At 38.1% G+C, this 17,649-nt stretch overlaps 1 non-coding gene across 1 annotated transcript; it reads right to left on the minus strand.

Moving 5' to 3' along the window:
• Nucleotides 1–13,150: 13,150 nt before the first annotated feature.
• Nucleotides 13,151–13,301, minus strand: LOC141435933 (U12 minor spliceosomal RNA). Its single transcript, XR_012452240.1, has one exon. It is a non-coding gene; the product is annotated as a U12 minor spliceosomal RNA (small nuclear RNA).
• Between the last annotated feature and the right edge of the window lie 4,348 nt (nt 13,302–17,649).

Below are 17,649 nucleotides of genomic sequence, written 5' to 3' on the forward strand. Positions count from 1 at the left end.
CTACTCTACAACATACCCAGAGACCGAAACCATTAATTCAGTGGGTTGACATAAAAAATTGTCAAATGCAAATCAACGGGTTCGCAACGCCCACCGTGCTCGCTTGGGTTCCGCTATGAAGGAAAAAACAATTTCGGGGGTGTCAACAAGTTTTAAGGCCACTTGGAAATAATGTTAAAGCTGACAGTCCGCATATTGCTCTACACATCGTCTGTCGCAGTCCCACGTGAGTTATGGAGTTTTTCCACGACAAGGCTGCGTTGGGGGAGAAAAGTCCTCGAGTGGCGACCACTTGTAACGAGGTGTCATACAGCTCGTTTCTTCCTAACCCTTTGTACTGTCTGTTTTAGCACATATTCGAAAAAATAACATTTAAATTCAAATTTCCTTTGCTAAATTCCACACCTGTTCGATTTACGTCAAGTAGCCATTCTATTCAGAGCCTCCGAGCTGAACACTCACCTTTCTTTTATCCTAGATCCTATAAATCTCTTAAAACTCCATTACAAGCTTATAATTTACTACTCCTATACGAAGGAAGGTTTTATAATTGTACAGTGCATTTGTGAAGTTTCATAAGATCTTAGATCGTAATACTACTGGACTTCAGTGCCATTGAATTATATAAATAAAGAACTGGGCACGGAAACGTAAGTGGATTAACTATGTATTTTTATAATTGTTGATACAGTGTCAAAGCATACCTTTTAGATACTTAAGACCGCGTCTGTTTGTCCGCAGGTGCCCTTTTATTATTATCTTAAATAAATATCACTGTCTGCCCTATTCCTGCCTTCTTCTTCACCCGAACAACTTCCCTGGACACCACCCCGTGACACACTAACCGGAAGATGAAGCGTTGAAACCTCCCACTGGACTGACGACATCGTGCGTGAGTGTTGTCGGGAAAACGGCGGAGCAATTGGCGAGTTGTCGTTCATTGAAAATACAAACTGAAATATAGATGCACAGAAAAAACAGAAAAATAAGACCATCACTGGGAATCGAACCCAGGTCCTCGGTAATCCGTACCGCGTGCTATACCGCTACACCACTGATGGTCAACGGTACCGACACGAATTTCCCTATGCACCTCATATCTCAGCTTGTTTTTGTTTCTTACTTAGTCACTTAAGCAAATACAAAAAGAAAATGCTTGAAATAAAAAATACAAAAATATTCCAAAAAAACAATCTTGAGTTGTCGTTCATTGTGCCGTTCTAAGGGGGAGGCTTTTGTTCAGCAGTGGACGTCTTCCGGCTGATGATGTAAGGCTGACCAGAGATGTGCGAGGATGTGATGCAAGGAATGTGTTGGTCATATTAACCAATAGAAACGCTTCTTTACCTATCCGCAGGAAACAGCGGGAACAGTTCTTTCGGCTCAAGTTACTTAAAGACCAGAGGCGTCTTTAGCCCAGTAGCGCCCGTGTGCCCGTCGTCAATTGTATTTTGTTAATGTTCTTTTGTACAATAAAGAGTTTACATACATACATACATAACCTTAGCGCCATCTAGAAAGCGCGCGGTCAAATGGAATAGGTACAAAATACGCCTCTAACACCGCTGCGGCCGTGTGCAACGGACACCCTGCACTATAGGTAAAGACGCCTCTGTTAAAGACACAAGTACAAAACAAACAGTTAAACTCTCAAGTCTCACTAAATTCAAATCTGAATCCCTTTGAAATGATAGCAGTTAACAAGGTACGTAAACTTTAACTGTCGTTACCCACAAACTTTGTTTTGAAGATAACATGTTGAGTCAAGTTTAATTACGTTTATGAAGCGTATTATTTTTGATTTCCGTTATTTTTAAACTTTCATGGAACATTGAACAGGTCAAATGAACTTAATTTGACCAAGACACTAGTGACCCAACTCTTATTGTTCAAAAGATAATCAAGAATTCAGATAATTAATTATGCGCTCTAATGCATTTTTAAATTTGAATTCACACATATTTAGCAAAAAAAAATTAGCTAGGTATCTAATTTATTATTTTATTTTATACTTAAAATTAAATTAAAATTTAATTACTTAAAATTTCAAGTAGGTAATATTTTTGCATATTTATTCCAGAGTAAAAATTCGTATTTTTCATACAAATTTATACCCCGATCGGAGATCGAACCCGGGACCTTTAGCTTAACAGTCAAGTTCTCAAACTTCTCTGCTATTTGGTTGTCCAAGGATCAAAGGTTCAAAGTACGTCAGAATTGAGTAATTTGCCAAGACATAATCTTAACGATTCAACTTTCATCAAACCCAGTCTTTGATGAACCATGGATGGTTAATCCTATAAATACTCGTAGTGATGTAGCAACCACATAAAAGGGATATCGTACATAAAAGCATACGTTAACGTTAGCTAGAAATAAACACTGCACTTTGTTCTTTCACGCACTGAAGTTCTTTAATCTACCGTCGAAAGTTTGATATTTTTTATCGCGCTCTGTTTGTGGTTTGTGTTAGAGTGCAGGCTATCTTGACTGTAATTAAGTATGAATATTTAATTACACATTATTTATGAATCCGAATATGTTTTTTATTAGGGTGCCGGAGCCATAATGGCAAAACGGAACCCTTATAGTTTCGCCATGTCTGTCTGTCTGTATGCCGACAAAACGGTACAATAAAAAATTCTAAAAAATTTTTTTTAGGTTACCTCCCATAGACGTAAAGTGATTTTTTTTCTCATCCAACCCTGTAGTGTGGGGTATCGTTGGATTGGTCTTTTAAAACCATTATTGGTTTGCTAAGACGATTTTTCGATTTAGTGATCGATAGTGCGCCCCCCCCCCCTCTAAAATCTCAACCGGTGGGTGAAAAAATTTGAAAAAATTCAGGATGGTAGTAAGTAGGTAGGTATATCAAACTTTCAAGGAAAACTATAACGGCTAAGTTTGCTTGAGAATTATCAGTAGTTTAAGAGTAAATAGCAGCCTTAGCCTAAGGTATAAAATATACCTTAACTTGGAAGATTCCGTATAAAATACGAAATCCTTAGAAAAATATTAAGTACTTAATTTTTTCGTAATGGCTACGGAGCCCTATTTTGGGCGTGTCCGACACGCTCTTGGCCGGTTTTGTGAAAAAACTAGCGTTTGTCTAGTTTTAAAACGGAGCCTTTCTAGGATCACTCCTGTTCTCTCTGTCCAAAACTGTCTGTAACTACTAAACCAAGACTAAACCGATTGAGTCAAAATTTGGTACACATATCTAAGTCGGTGGCTCAAAGACAGACATGTACTTCATGCAATTTGTTAAAGCTGAAACATGGCGGCTACCTTGGGGTGAATTAAAACTTAAAAATATGTATTAGTAAACCACAGGGTCCACCAACTAGATTTACTAGATGGACGATTGACTTGGTTAAAGCTGCGGGTTCACGGTGGATGCAGACCGCTTCCAACCGAAGCAACTGGAGGTCTATGGGGGAGGCCTTCGTCCGACAGTGAACGTCGGACGGCTGATTTGATAATGATGATTGTGACTACAGTCTTCGTTATATCACTCATCATCATCATCAGCCGGAAGACGTCCACTGCTGAACAAAGGCCTCCCCTTAGAAAACCACAGTGCATGCATCTACCGGCCTTCAACTCTCACAATGTCGTCAGTCCACCTGGTGGGAGGCTTGCCAACGCTTCATCTACCTACCGGTTCGTGTTTGTCAGTGTAGTGTTGCCTTAGTGTTTAGTTTTGTAACTAAGGGACCCCATACATCCCTGTATTATTATTATTATTATTTTGTATTTTTTTTTTAATTGTATACTGTAGTTTTTAAGTATTTTATTTGTAATTATTTTATGTTGAAAAAATGACTTACTGCCAAGTTTCTTGCGGCGCATTCTTCTTGGCAATGATGGTCTTTCCGAAAGCGCTGGTAGTTTAAAAAATAACGTGTAAAAGTGCCCATTGCGGCCTATTTACTGAATAAATGATTTTTATTTTGAGGGCTTTTCTCCCCCAACCGTTAACTGTCCTTCGAGCGATATCACTATTTCCATCATAAAAGGTCTCCATAACCTAATACCATATAGAGATAACTAAAACAACCTTTACTTTTATTGCAGTTAAGACCTACTTGCATATAAACGCGGTTAAATCTGCATACGCTCTCTGGGGCACTCCGTTCGATTTCCGTTTAGGAACACTATTAAACCGTATTGGTAACAATGGATAACCTTTGCTATGTTTGCTGAATAATAAAACTAGTGCAGTCAGTGCAAGCAATGCAATATAGTAACGGTAGAATTACAAACAAACTTCTTTGCTCACCCGCGATTTTATTATAGACGTCTATGCAACAAATGTGTGTTCATGCAATTTCTCCACCTCCACACTGTAAGAACACACAAATCATACAAACCTAAAACTATCACCACCACCACACGAGTTAAACATTACAATTTAAATGTTTGTTTTGCTTCCTTAAACATCTGGCATGGTGAACGGTTGCGCTGCTCTGAGGATGAACTCTGGTTGAGTTCGAAACGTGTTAGTGTAGTATGGTAGTGGTGATGGGTTATTATTATTTGTGTGTGCTCTTACAGCGTGGAGGTGGAGAAACTGCATTAATACGCATTAGTTTTGTTTTTGCGATTTGAAAATACTTTATGCGTTCTTTTCGTGGAAAGTTACGCCCTACTAATTTACTCCTTAAAGGTTTACTAGCATTAAAAAACTTCACCATGAACAACACGACATGACGTGCTATTTGTTCTGCGTGTAGTCGTCCCGCTAACACGATTTGCGTGTAGTTCAACATGTCGGCTGTCGCTTCAAACGCCGCGACAAAGCAAATTGCTCGCGCTGTAATTACGTACGAAATTAGTCGAAAACTAACTGGACTAGAGATCAATTTAAGTGTAGATGTAGCTGTAATACGAATTAAGGTAATATTTAAAAAAAAACGGCCAAGTGACGTCAAGCCATACAAAATTGAACGCATCAAATGACAGGTAAGTATATTTCTATTTCGTAATATTTGGCATGCAATTTCGTATGTAAAAACCGGCCAAGAGCGTGTCGGACACGCCCAAAATAGGGTTCCGTAGCCATTATGAAAAAAATAAGTAATATTTTCCTAAGGATTTCGTATTTTATATGGAATCTTCCAAGTTCAGTTATATTTTATAACTTAGGCTGCTATTTACTCTTAAATTACTAATAATTCTCAAGCAAACTTAGCCGTTATAGTTTTCCTTGAAAGTTTGATATAATTACTACCATCCTGAATTTTTTCAAATTTTTCTACACACCGGTTTAGATTTTAGAGGGGGGACGCTCGATTTAATGAAAATTTGCACTTTAAAGTTGAATATTTCGCAAACAAATCACTGCATCGAAAAGTTGTCTTAGCAACCCCGTAATAATTTTAAAAGACCTATCCAACGAAATCCCACACTTAAGATTGAATGAGAAAAAAAAACACCCCCACTTTACATCTATGGGAGACACACTAAAATATATATATTTTTTTAATTTTTATTGTACCACTTTGTCGGCATAGTTTACATATATATCCGTGCAAAATTACAGCTTTCTAGCATTGATGATCCCTGAGCAAATCCGCGGACGGACAGACAGACAGACATGGCGAAACCCTAAAAATAGAAAAACTCAGAAATGCGAGCCTAGATAGAGCCTAGAACACACGATCCTCTGCTTGAGAGTCTATAAGCCAATCCACTAGGCGACCACGGCTAAGTAGTAACCTCAAACAAATGACAGAGACGTTTAAACCTGACAGATAATGAAATAGTTTCTCTGAAGTTGCCTTTTTCAAGTCGAAATAAGCTTTCAGATAGTTATTCATGAGATAAATGGCATTTGAAAAAATAGACAACCAGTTATCAGACAAATAAATGGTCTGGTGGCTATTGGACAGTCTATATGAGAAAAATATATTAATATTTTTTTATATATGTCTCACAGGCATTTAAAATCAAATTACAATCCGGTTTATCTGAGGAATGAAAACTCAACTCTATAAGTATACCGCCGCATCTAATCTACATCACATCAACGGGACGGCCTCGCGCAATGTCAGTTCTCTGGACATTTGATGTTGTTATTTCGTAATTGGTGAAGACTAGCTCAGCAGGCCAATTAAAATATAATACAAGTAAGTCAGTAAGTACTAATAAGGTCTTAATGAGGGCTATCGTTTTTTGTCTCACTAGATGGCGCACTATTGCGTGAGGTTTTTAAGTATGGCTTTCAGAGTCTGTTATTACGGGCGTTAAAACAAAGTTTAGATTAAAATCATATTTAAAACACCTTAAAACCGTACCACAAAAATATCCAGCAACCACAGTGTTGCTTAGTCCCGTTTTGTTCGGAAAAAAAGGGAGGACAAAAGTTTCCGAAAGACAAAACTGTCTCAAAACACAGACATCAATTGCCCCGTAACGCATAATTGCCATAATTAATTTCAGGTAATGCAAAATGTTCACAAAAAAATTCTAATTATAAATAAACCCGCGTAGCTCACCCAAAAACTATGAGATTTGACATTTCGGAGACCTCACGCTACACTAGCGCCTCTAGCGGCGAATTCATTCGCGATAGCCCTCATTAAATCAGACACCCCTTCTTTTATTTTAGATTTATTCGACTGGACACCAGGGGTATTGCAGATGCGTTGCCAACCTAGAGGCCTAATATGGGATACCTCAAGTGCCAGTAATTTCACCGGCTGTCTTACTCTCCACTCCTGCTGCAAGCACTGCTGCTTCACGGCAGGATTAGCGAGCAAGATGTTGGTAGCAATCCAGGCGGACCTTGCACAAGGTCCTACCACCTGCATTTGTATTAGGTATTCATATTATATTCGTATCGTACGTTTCACTAAGTCTTTCATTTTATTAAATTCCTCTACTCGAAATTTGTAATTGCCAGCTGAAGTGCGCCATTTACCTATAGAAAAAAAATCCAGTGCACTTAGCTGGCAATACAAGTACAAAATAGGTTAATTACTTATGTAAATTATACTTCTTATTGCTTTTCCTTATTGTAAATTGCACAACCTGCTAAAATCTATTCCATACTCTTTCGCAATCGCTCTGAAGCAATAAGGCCGTAATCATTTACCTATATATACCAGTTTCCTGTATTGTATCGTATGTAATCTGCGACATAGTTCCCTGACCATCCCATTAACCGACGGTCGAAAATTCGCCGTAAACAAACCTTTTACAAACATAACGACAGCAATCTCCAAAACTATTACAATGATGCGAACAATTAACATGTTCCTGCTAAACTTGAATTCCACAGAAAGATGTAATTCCGTCCGGATTCGGGGGTAGCGTCCGGTCGCGGATTATTTCCACTGTTGGGCTCCAAAGTTTCAACCCGGAGCCGTCTACCATCACTTTAAATACTGTGTGACGCAAAGAAGGGGTGAAAACGATTGTGATTACAAGGTATTAGACAATAAAGGCTCTGATTCACATACTAGGGTGGAATCTTGTCATAATCAATTTCGCTTTGATTTCTTTGGCAAATGTGTCGAGAAACTTTTTTTTGGAGTGCCGAAAAAGTTTCTTGATAAGGGCTACGGCATAGATGTCGCTAGTGTCGCTGCATAAGTGGCTAAATAAGAAACAACACAAGCTGAGATATGAGGTGCATAGGAGAAATTCGTGTCTGTATCGTTGTCCAGCGGTGGTGCAGCGGTATAGCACACGGTACGGAATGCCGAGGACCTGGGTTCGATTCCCAGCGCTGGTCTTATTTTTCTGGTTTTTCTGTGCATCTATATTTCAGTTTGTATTTCCGATATAGGTTTTACGGGATGACTGTAAAAGTAACAAAAAATTTGGAATTGAAATAAAAAATACAAAAAGATTCCAAAAAACCAATCTTAAATGTGTATGTCACATGACATTAGTAGCACAAAGGTTCCACGCTGGGAAGTGTTTCTGTTTCTCGACTGTACCAATTTTTTTAACACACTTATATTAGTTTCGCTATGTATGTAACAGAATCTTTAAACTTGATTTTCACCCATTAAACTCGACTATCCGAAAGAGGGTTATGTTTTTTGAACGTATGTATCTATGCGTATTTTTTTGGTCCTCTTTGAAGCCTACATACAAGGTAACATATAATATACTGCTCTCAAGAAAATAAGGGCCAAATGAATTTTATGGGTAAAATGAAAATACTGACAAATATAATTATTTATAACATTCTTTGTCTAAAAATGGTTTTATTAGTACAACATAACACAATACAAAATACTTTTCATTCAAAAATGTATTCAAATAGTAAAAACACAAACATATTTTTGATTTCTTTTTACCGGTAAAATTCAAATGGCCCTTATATTCTTTTGAGTAGTACATAATATAAGGTATCTTTAGGTTCGTCATAACTGTCAGTGTCACTCTAACGGGCATTGAAAAAAACAAACTTTTATTCTACATCCGGCGGGAATTTCGAATAATCGCTCCTTAATGCAACTCTGTAATCTTCAAGAAATATGTCTGCCAAACCTGACTACGAAGCTTGAGGTACCGGGTTCGATCCCCGGCCGGTGTAGATACCTATTGTATGAATAATACGAATATTTGGATATACTAATGTTTCGGCGAAAAACGTTTGGCAACCTGTTTCATTTCGCAACTTTTCATTTCCCAACTGTTAAATATTTCTGAAACTGTAAATATATCAGGACTTTTATAAAAGTAACCTAACCTAACCTAAAGGGTTCTACACGATGGCCCTGAATCTGGCTTATAAATCCTGAAATATTTACAGTTTTAGAGTTTGCGAAATGAAAAGTTGCGAAATGAAACAGGTTGCCAAACGTTACGTTGCGAAAAGGCAGTACTCGGAATATTTGTTCTCGGGTCTTGGATGTTTAATATGTATTGAAGTATATATTTATCTATATAAGTATGTTTATCCGTTGCCCGGTATCCATAGTACAAGCTTTGCTTAGTTTGGGAATTGGTGTCAAGTGTCCCATGATTATTTATTTAAAGTTTCAAGTTTTAGCACCATTCAGGGGTCTACTAAGACATTCAAAAATCGAAGTTCGTATCGTACCGTCCCTCTCACTCTCGTATTAAATAATATTGGTGTCAGTAGGACCGCAATAACCGGATAACCTTTGGGGGAGAAAAGTCCTCGAGTGGCGACCACGAACCGGAAGACGAAGCGTTGGCAGGCCTCCCACCAGGTGGACTGACGACATTGTGAGAGTAGCGGGAAACCGGTGGATGCAAGTGGCAAGTTGTCGTTCATTGTGGCGTTCTAAGGGGGAGGCCTTTGTCCAGCAGTGGACGTCTTCGGGCTGATGATGATGATGATGATGAGGACCGCAAGATACGAAGATCGAATTATGCACTTCTTAGTATAGAGCCAGTAACGTTAATATACCTAGGTATAGTTGGCTCTTACGAAGTGAATGTGGCACAAGTAGCGAGATGTAGTTCGCCTGGCGGCCCGCTAATTCCATGGCCCTACAGCTAGGGGTCGGCTAGTAATTAGTACAAGATAATGACTAACACCTGCAATGTATGTGGCTGACTCTACATGTAATTGCTTTCGTTGCCTTCGCAGAAATGTAAGAGGCGTTTGCGAAAACCTAACTGCATTTCTAAAATGCAACCGAGGTTGCATTTGAGATTGGAAATTTGGAATGCAACACGAAAGTGGTCAATTTTACTAAACATGTTTTGTTTTCAAGCTTTTATTTAATTTGCACTGTTTTTATTGTTTTTGGGCCAAATCTTGCAAGTTCATTTTGACCCACTGGAAAGTGGTCGAATAGACTTGAAATTGGTATGCCAGCAAAAAGCATGTATTAAAAATGAAATTTTTAACATAAACTTACTTATTTTGTAATTTCTTTCCGTACCTATAAGTAATCGAATTCAATATTAGATTAAGTTTAGTTTTAGGAGCCTTAAGTCCGGGGTTCTGGGAGAATATCAGCGTTGCGAAGCAATTCGTATCTTTCTGCAGAGCTAGCTTCCATTTATTATTGTTTTTAAATAAAATTGACTCGTGATTGACCTCTTTCTCACTCGATAAAAAGTGTAGATGAGGCCAAATGTAAGTATATCTTACTGATGCAGTGTGTTTGTGTGTCTTTTTAGGGTTCCGGAGCCAAAATGGCAAAAACGGAACCCTTATAGTTTCACCATGTCTGTCTGTCTGTCTGTCCGTCCGTCCATCCGTCCGTCCGTCCGTCCGTCCGTCCATCCGGTATAAAATATACCTAAACTTGGAAGATTCCGTATAAAATACGAAAAGAAAAATATTAAGTACTCAATTTTTTCGTAATGGCTACGGAACCCTATTTTGTGCGTGTCCGACACGCTCTTGGCCGGTTTTTGCTCGTAATGTGATTCGCGTTAAAATATAACTTTTGTACAATGTGACCAATGAACATATTTTCTTTCTTCTAATATCTTAGCAAGTACACTACACGCTCTTTAGGTACTTCAGCATCGTAATAAAAATAGCGCGATACGCGGGTGGCGGTAACGACATTTTTCAATAGAACGGGCCGTAAAAGGCAGGGTCGTATCTCACCGGGTAATGTGGGACTTATAGTTAATCTGTATATGTGTTCGTGTAGATCCAATAATATTATACAACGTGTCTCTTTGAACAAAGAGCGACATCCCAAGTACTTAGAGTTCCTTCTCGGGAATGTTCTCATTGTTTTTATTTACATCCCAGTTTATTCTAATGTAAAAGTTTGTAAGTCTGTTTATTTGTTAGTTTTTTACCTCTTCCTGTCTAAATTGCTGAACTGATTAAGATGAAATTCGGCATACAGACAGATTGAATCCTGGGGAAGGACATAGGATATTTTTTATCCTGGAAAACTGCATAGTTTACTGCGACTACGCGGGCGAAAAAGCTACTATCGGGATAAAAAGTCACCAGTATGAACAGTAGGGATGGAAAACCTGGCAAATGCGAGTCGGACTCGTGCACCGAGGGTTCCGTTCACATTTATAGGTATGTAAGTAAACGGGACCTACTCTTAAGTAAAATGTACGCAGTGTGGCGTCAGATTATATTGGTCATTGATATTTACAGACACACATAAAAATCAAGATTTTCAGACTTTTATAGTTGGTTGTGTTATAATAGCTACCTTCATACCAAATTTCAAGATTCTGAGTTCACGGGAAGTACCTTGTAGATTTTGATTCCCTTGCGAGTTGCGAAAATTTTCGGAAATTTGTAGTATAAACGGCTGCATCTTTTGATTGCGTTGGCTTAGGAGTTTGATTTTTTCACGGCGCCAAGGGACAGTAGACCTTAGTATTTGATATAAATTTTAGCTTGATACCTCCACGCGTTCCCGAGAAAAAATGTCTTGACGGACAGACAAAAGGTGATCCTGAGTTCCGTTTTTTCCTTTTGGGGTACGGAACCCTAAAAAGGCATTTTTACTGCAAAACCGGTCTTCCATTTCAATAGTTCGTTATACAATACTAGCGTGGTTTTCGATGCATACAAGTTTATTGTTTCGGGCATGTTTCTGGTTGCATACATTCATGTATGCATTCACCGTCATTCATAGTAAAGCGGTCGGTCGGTCAAAAGGAAAGTACGTACGATTTTTCGTCACGTATATAATTTTGCTATAGGTAATTTTAATAAGTTATTTATTCGGAATATACGAAATAAAAATGTACGTTTTTGCTTCTAGTCGCTATCTTTGGAATCTTCATCAGGAAGCTGAATCATTTATTCATCATTTATTTCGCAACTTTTCATTCCGCAACCTGTTTAATGTTTTAATGTTTTAATGTTTATTTGGGCACAAACGGTACATGGTTCTTAAAAATACACAAATTACAATTTACATAAACCAATAAAGCTGCCACCACTTACATAAAGCTGCCACCACTTACTATTTCTGAAACTCATATTTAATATGAGTGAGTCTCACGGTAGTTTCATTTTTTTTTTTATTCGATTGGATGGCAAACGAGCAGGTGGGTCTCCTGATGGTAAGAGATCACCACCGCCCATAGACACCTGCAACACCAGGGGGATTGCAGATGCGTTGCCAACCTAGAGGCCTAAGATGGGATACCTCAAGTGCCAGTAATTTCACCGGCTGTCTTACTCTCCACGCCGAAACACAACAGTGCAAGCACTGCTGCTTCACGGCAGGATTAACGAGCAAGATGGTGGTAGCAATCCGGGTGGACCTTCATGTTCAAAATTTCTGAAACTGTAAATATTTCAGGATTTTTATAAAACTAACCTAACCTAACCTACACGACGGCCCTGAAATAAATCCTGCAATGTTGACAGTTTTAGAGTTTGCGAAATGAGAAGTTGCGAAATGAAACAGGTTTCCAAACGTTACGTTGCGAAAAGGCAGTACCCGAAATACTTAAATACTTTCTTAATACTTTCTTAGGAATAAGCTCGCCTTTGTTCTCCTCTCTGTGTATTTGTATTTTTATTTTTATGAGCAATAAAGAGTTTACATACATACATACTTAGTTCTTTATTCGAAATTAACGGAATAAAAATGTACGTTTTTGCATCTAGTTGGAATCTTCTTAACCTGTCACAAGGAAGCTGAATCGCGTACAAAGGTAGAACCTTTGTGCTACGGAAGTCATACATTCCATACATCTGCCAAAAGAATCATAGCGAAATTGATTATGAAAAGTTTCTAGTCAATATCATTTATTCTGTTTGAAATGTGGAAGAATATAAAGGTCTGCAATAAGTATTATGTGAGACACACATTTCACCAGTAGCTGGCATACAAAATATACAAGTAGAACAATCAAATATGTATAACATAATCATAAAGCACATCAAAATATCTGATGGCGGCTACAAAAACGGTAATTTAAATTTAAGTGTCTATAACTGCGATGTAATTTCGAATTATCTATAAAGGAAGTGAATAAATATTAATAATGAATGACATAGCGAGCTCCCGTGCACTACATAATATGTTAAGTTTTAGTCGCTGTGTATGTACTCTTTCACGTACTGAACTTAAGTTTAGTTACTCATATAAGTATTTTTACTTTACTTGATCTCTCTATGATTCAATTATATATAATTCAATTATATATAATGTGTACATATATACATATATATATATATAGGCAGATATAATATAATATAATATTATAGGCAGATCGCTTCACCCGAACCACGCGCAAAGTAGGCGCGCGACTCAAGGGGACGACCTGTACCCAATCAAAAATAGTTTCGCCCTTATAGAGCATAGCCGAGATGTCATCAAGGCCCAATAATTTCCTTACTCATTAGATTGAGGCACGACGAGCAATGGGCGCGCGTAAGCCCTATAAAAATAGGTTAGCCAAACGATAACACGTTTGAAGGCCATGCAGCGCCATCTATGAGCGAGGGGAGGGCAACTTGTAACTTTGTTTTTTTTAGATTCAAATGTTTACAAAATGTTAAATTATGAGTAACATAGTTGATTATATGATTAAAGATGACACTACATTTAGACTAAATTCAACTTGCTCCTACGCAGATTATGTGCCTGACTGCCTTCGACTGCATATATAATCCAATACCTATTATTGTATATAGAATCTCGGAAACGGCTCAAACGATTTCGATGAAATTTGGTATCAGGGGGTTTTCGGGGATGACAAATCGATCTAGCTTGGTCTTATCTCTGGGAAAATGCTTATTATCGAGTCTTAGCCCGAGAAAAGCTAACTGAATTGGGACTATTTCTAGTGGTCCGTACCCTAATGGTGACCAACGGAACCCCGTACCTTTTTTTCTATAAAGGCACACACATTAAATGATACTTAATTGAATTGAACCTGTTTATTTCAATATAATTTAATTTGCTAAGTTCTAAACTCAATTTCAATTTTATTTTGCCTAATTTAATTATTGTAATCTAATTCAATTTCGTTTGTAATTAAATTCGAACTTCAGACAACCTCATAATTTACAATTTCACAATTAATTGAAGTTCTAAATGATAGGGTATTCGACGTAATTAACTAATTATTTCAAAATACGGCTGTATTAAAAAAACTATTTATTTTCATTTCGTTCGTAACGTCACTTCACTGTTTGTGTGTAAGTTTTACTGGCCTGTTGCCCGGGACTCCGTCCGTGTAGTTTTTGTTTATCGCTATCCCGCGGGAACTGTGCCATTTTCCGGGATAAAAACTATCCTATGTTCTTCTCGGGGACTCAAACTATTTGTATACCGAATTTCATCTAAATCGGTTCAGCAGTCAAACGAGATTGAGCAATTCCCAGATGAGTCGGGCATGCTGCGAGATCGCCTTGGCTGTATTCTATATGAACATTCTCCGCCTCCCTTGAAAAAAAAAACATCCAAACATCTTCTCAAACTTTCACTTTTATAATTATTAGTAGGATAAGGATATTAGTGGGATAGTGGGAAATGGAAATGTTGAGGGTTCCGTACACATTTATAGGTATGTAAGTAAACGGGAATCGTGTCTTGAAGATATTTTTCGCTTTTTCCGAGTGATTTAAAACATCCAGTGTATGCAGAGCCCTACTCTTAAGCAAAATGTACGCAGTGTGGTGTCAGATTATATTGGTCGTTGATATTTACAGACAGACATAAAAAATCAAGATTTTCTACAAGATTTGCTACCTTCATACCAAATTTCAAGATTCTGAGTTCACGGGAAGTACCTTGTAGATTTTGATTCCCTTGAGAGTTTCGAAAATTTGCGGAAATTTGCAGCATAAACGGCTGCATCTTTTGATTGCGTTGGCTTAGAAGTTTGATTTTTCCACAGCTCCAAGGGACAGTAGACCTCAGTATTTGATATAAATTTCAACTTGATACCTGCACGCGTTCCCGAGAAAAAGGGTCTTGACAGACGGACAGGCAGACGGACAAAAAGTGATCCTATAAGGGTTCCGTTTTTTCCTTTTGAGGTACGGAGCCCTAAAAGCTATACTAATCCGCAATTCAACTTATATTATGAGTATCCTTAGATGGCGGTGATTGCTTTCCATCAGCTGACCAGCCTGCTCGTTTAAGTTTTTTTTTTAAATTAACGTATTTTCAATTAGTACAGAGCTTAAAACGAAACAGGTCCGTGCCATATCAATTTCATGACTAAAAATAGTTGGGATAAAAATTTAAAAAGCAATATGCTTTTATTATGCCATTGAAATATGAACCCTAACCTCTTTAGGCTTCAATTTAAAATTGTCTGTTGCGTTCATTTGAGATCGGTATGGTAGAGCCGTATTTGAATTAGTAGAGTTCAAATTATAAGTGACGTGACATTTGAATTTGTTGAAATTTTAGAGCTTTTCAGTGTAACACATGCACCCTAATTGTTTTATTATTTTTAGGGTACCGTATTTGAAGATCAAGAGCGTCAAAGCTCGGTATTGGAGCCTAGACACGTCACGCCGTGCTAAAAAGTCTCGCACGGCGTGATGTCAAGCGGAACTTCAACTGACGCATTGTCTTCATATTTTTTTGTTTAATTTTCAAAAAATACTTTATTGAAGCCGTGGTGGCATAGTGGTTTGACCTATCGCCTCTCAAGCTGAGGGTCGTGGGTTCAAACCCCGGCTCGCACCTCTGAGTTTTTCAAAATTCATGTGCGGAATTACATTTGAAATTTACCACGAGCTTTGTGGTGAAGGAAAACATCGCGAGCAAACCTGCGAAGCAATTGTGGTGTGTGAAGTTCCCAATCCGCACTGGGCCCGCGTGGGAACTATGGCCCAAGCCCTTGTTCTGAGAGGCCTGTGCCCAGCAGTGGGACGTATATAGGCTGGAATGATGATGATGACTTTATTGAATAACTATAAATATCTTGATCTATCTATCTTATCTTGAGGCGCACGTAGATGGCTTCCATGCCATCAGACGCAAGAAGGTTGCCTCGCTGCTGAGAAGAGAGGCAGTAGAGGTATCTTGGAGATGTTTGCTAGACGTATGGACTGCCCTATACTAAAGCACTGGGTTGGTATAGTGACGGGTGAGGCAAAACAATACATATTTCTGCCCTACACGTTACGGTGCCGAGCTGACTAACAATAACAGCCTAGGTGCTTGCCGTTATCTTTCTATTATCTTGTTTCTTTTATTCTATTTTATCTAATATCTAGTTTTTAAGTTGTCTTTTTTACTAACACGATATGGATTCTTTGAGTCTGGAATGGTTTTTTTTCTTATTTGAATCAGACGGTTTTTTGCGCATACATCTGGTAACATGGTGAACGGATGTGTTGCTCTGAATTTGAGCTCTGAGTTCGAAACGCGTCAGTATAGTATGGTGGTGATAGTTGGTTTTGTGTGATTTGTGTGTGTTCTTACTGGAGGTGCAGGACCTGTATGAACTCACGTTTCTTGCATAAATGTAAAAGCCGAGTTTAGACTTGCAAGAAAAATCGTGCAAGTTGTATTGCGTACATTGCGAGGCCATAAAGCCCACCAGTTTGTAGTGGTCAATCGAGCGCCGCAATGTAATGCAACTTGCACGATTTTTCTAACAAGTCTAAACTCGGCTTAAGGTCGCAAGTGAGCAAAGTAATGGTTTTAGTTCATAAAAAAACACTTGTCCAATATTTTTTGATAATCTAACTGACAGACCAATAAGATAGTCAAAATACCATAAACGGGACTTATAACGCTAACACACACGAGTAACCTCGACGTTTCGGCCACATTAAAGTGGCCGTGGTCACGAGTAGTAGAGGGGCCTTTCTCTTAAAAGTTGTACCCCTAACTTTTTCTGGGATTTTGAAATTTTTATGTTACATCTATTTAGAATCACGAGTACTTCAATTTTAATAGGTGAAAAAAGTGTCCCAAAATTTTGTATTCCATTCCGTTACCTTTCCCATATGCACTCATAGCTGGGCATTAACTCGTTAATCCGTTAATCGTTAATTAACGAAGTTAACATTTCGACTAACGGATTAACTTTTAAGTTAACTTCAAAAAATGTTAACGGTCTCGTTAACTTCCGTTAAATGTCCCTAAGTCCGTTAATCGTTAATTTGGTGCCTACAATTTACCAACGCAGTATTCTACTAAAAGGAGATGGTATCGCTCACGGGTTGATAACCATTTTTTCTTTGTAAACACGCGGGGCGAGGGGCGATGCACATTATGCCATTTTATAAAATAATGAAAACAATGTTGGTACTCTTGGTACACACGCATATTTGAATTCCTAAACACAGCAGTAATTTTCATTCACACAGTAAAAAAACTTCTTGTCTGGACATGACATTTGTACGTCACACATACGTAAAATCGATAAGAATGTCGAGCATTCATCGTTCATACATTCAGTCATTCATTAAACCATATAATTTTTAATAGAAAATACGGTTTTTAAATAAATGTGATTGCTATATTAAGGTTTTAAATGTTTTTAGAGCAGGAGTGGCCAACCGGTCGATCGCGGTCAACCGTCGATCGCGACTATTAGTCCAGGAAATCGTGGTCACGCAAAAAAATATAAATACTGAACTATGCTATTTCATTTAAGATTTCAAGAAGCATGTAATTGGTAGATCGCACAGGGTTACGCCAATAAACAGTAGATCTTGGGTCTAATCAAGTTGGGCACCCCTGGTTTAGACTGATACTGGGGTTTATCAGAAAATGTACATGGGTAAGG

Source organism: Choristoneura fumiferana, chromosome 15 (genome assembly GCF_025370935.1).
Source record: "Choristoneura fumiferana chromosome 15, NRCan_CFum_1, whole genome shotgun sequence".
NCBI lineage: Eukaryota > Metazoa > Arthropoda > Insecta > Lepidoptera > Tortricidae > Choristoneura > Choristoneura fumiferana.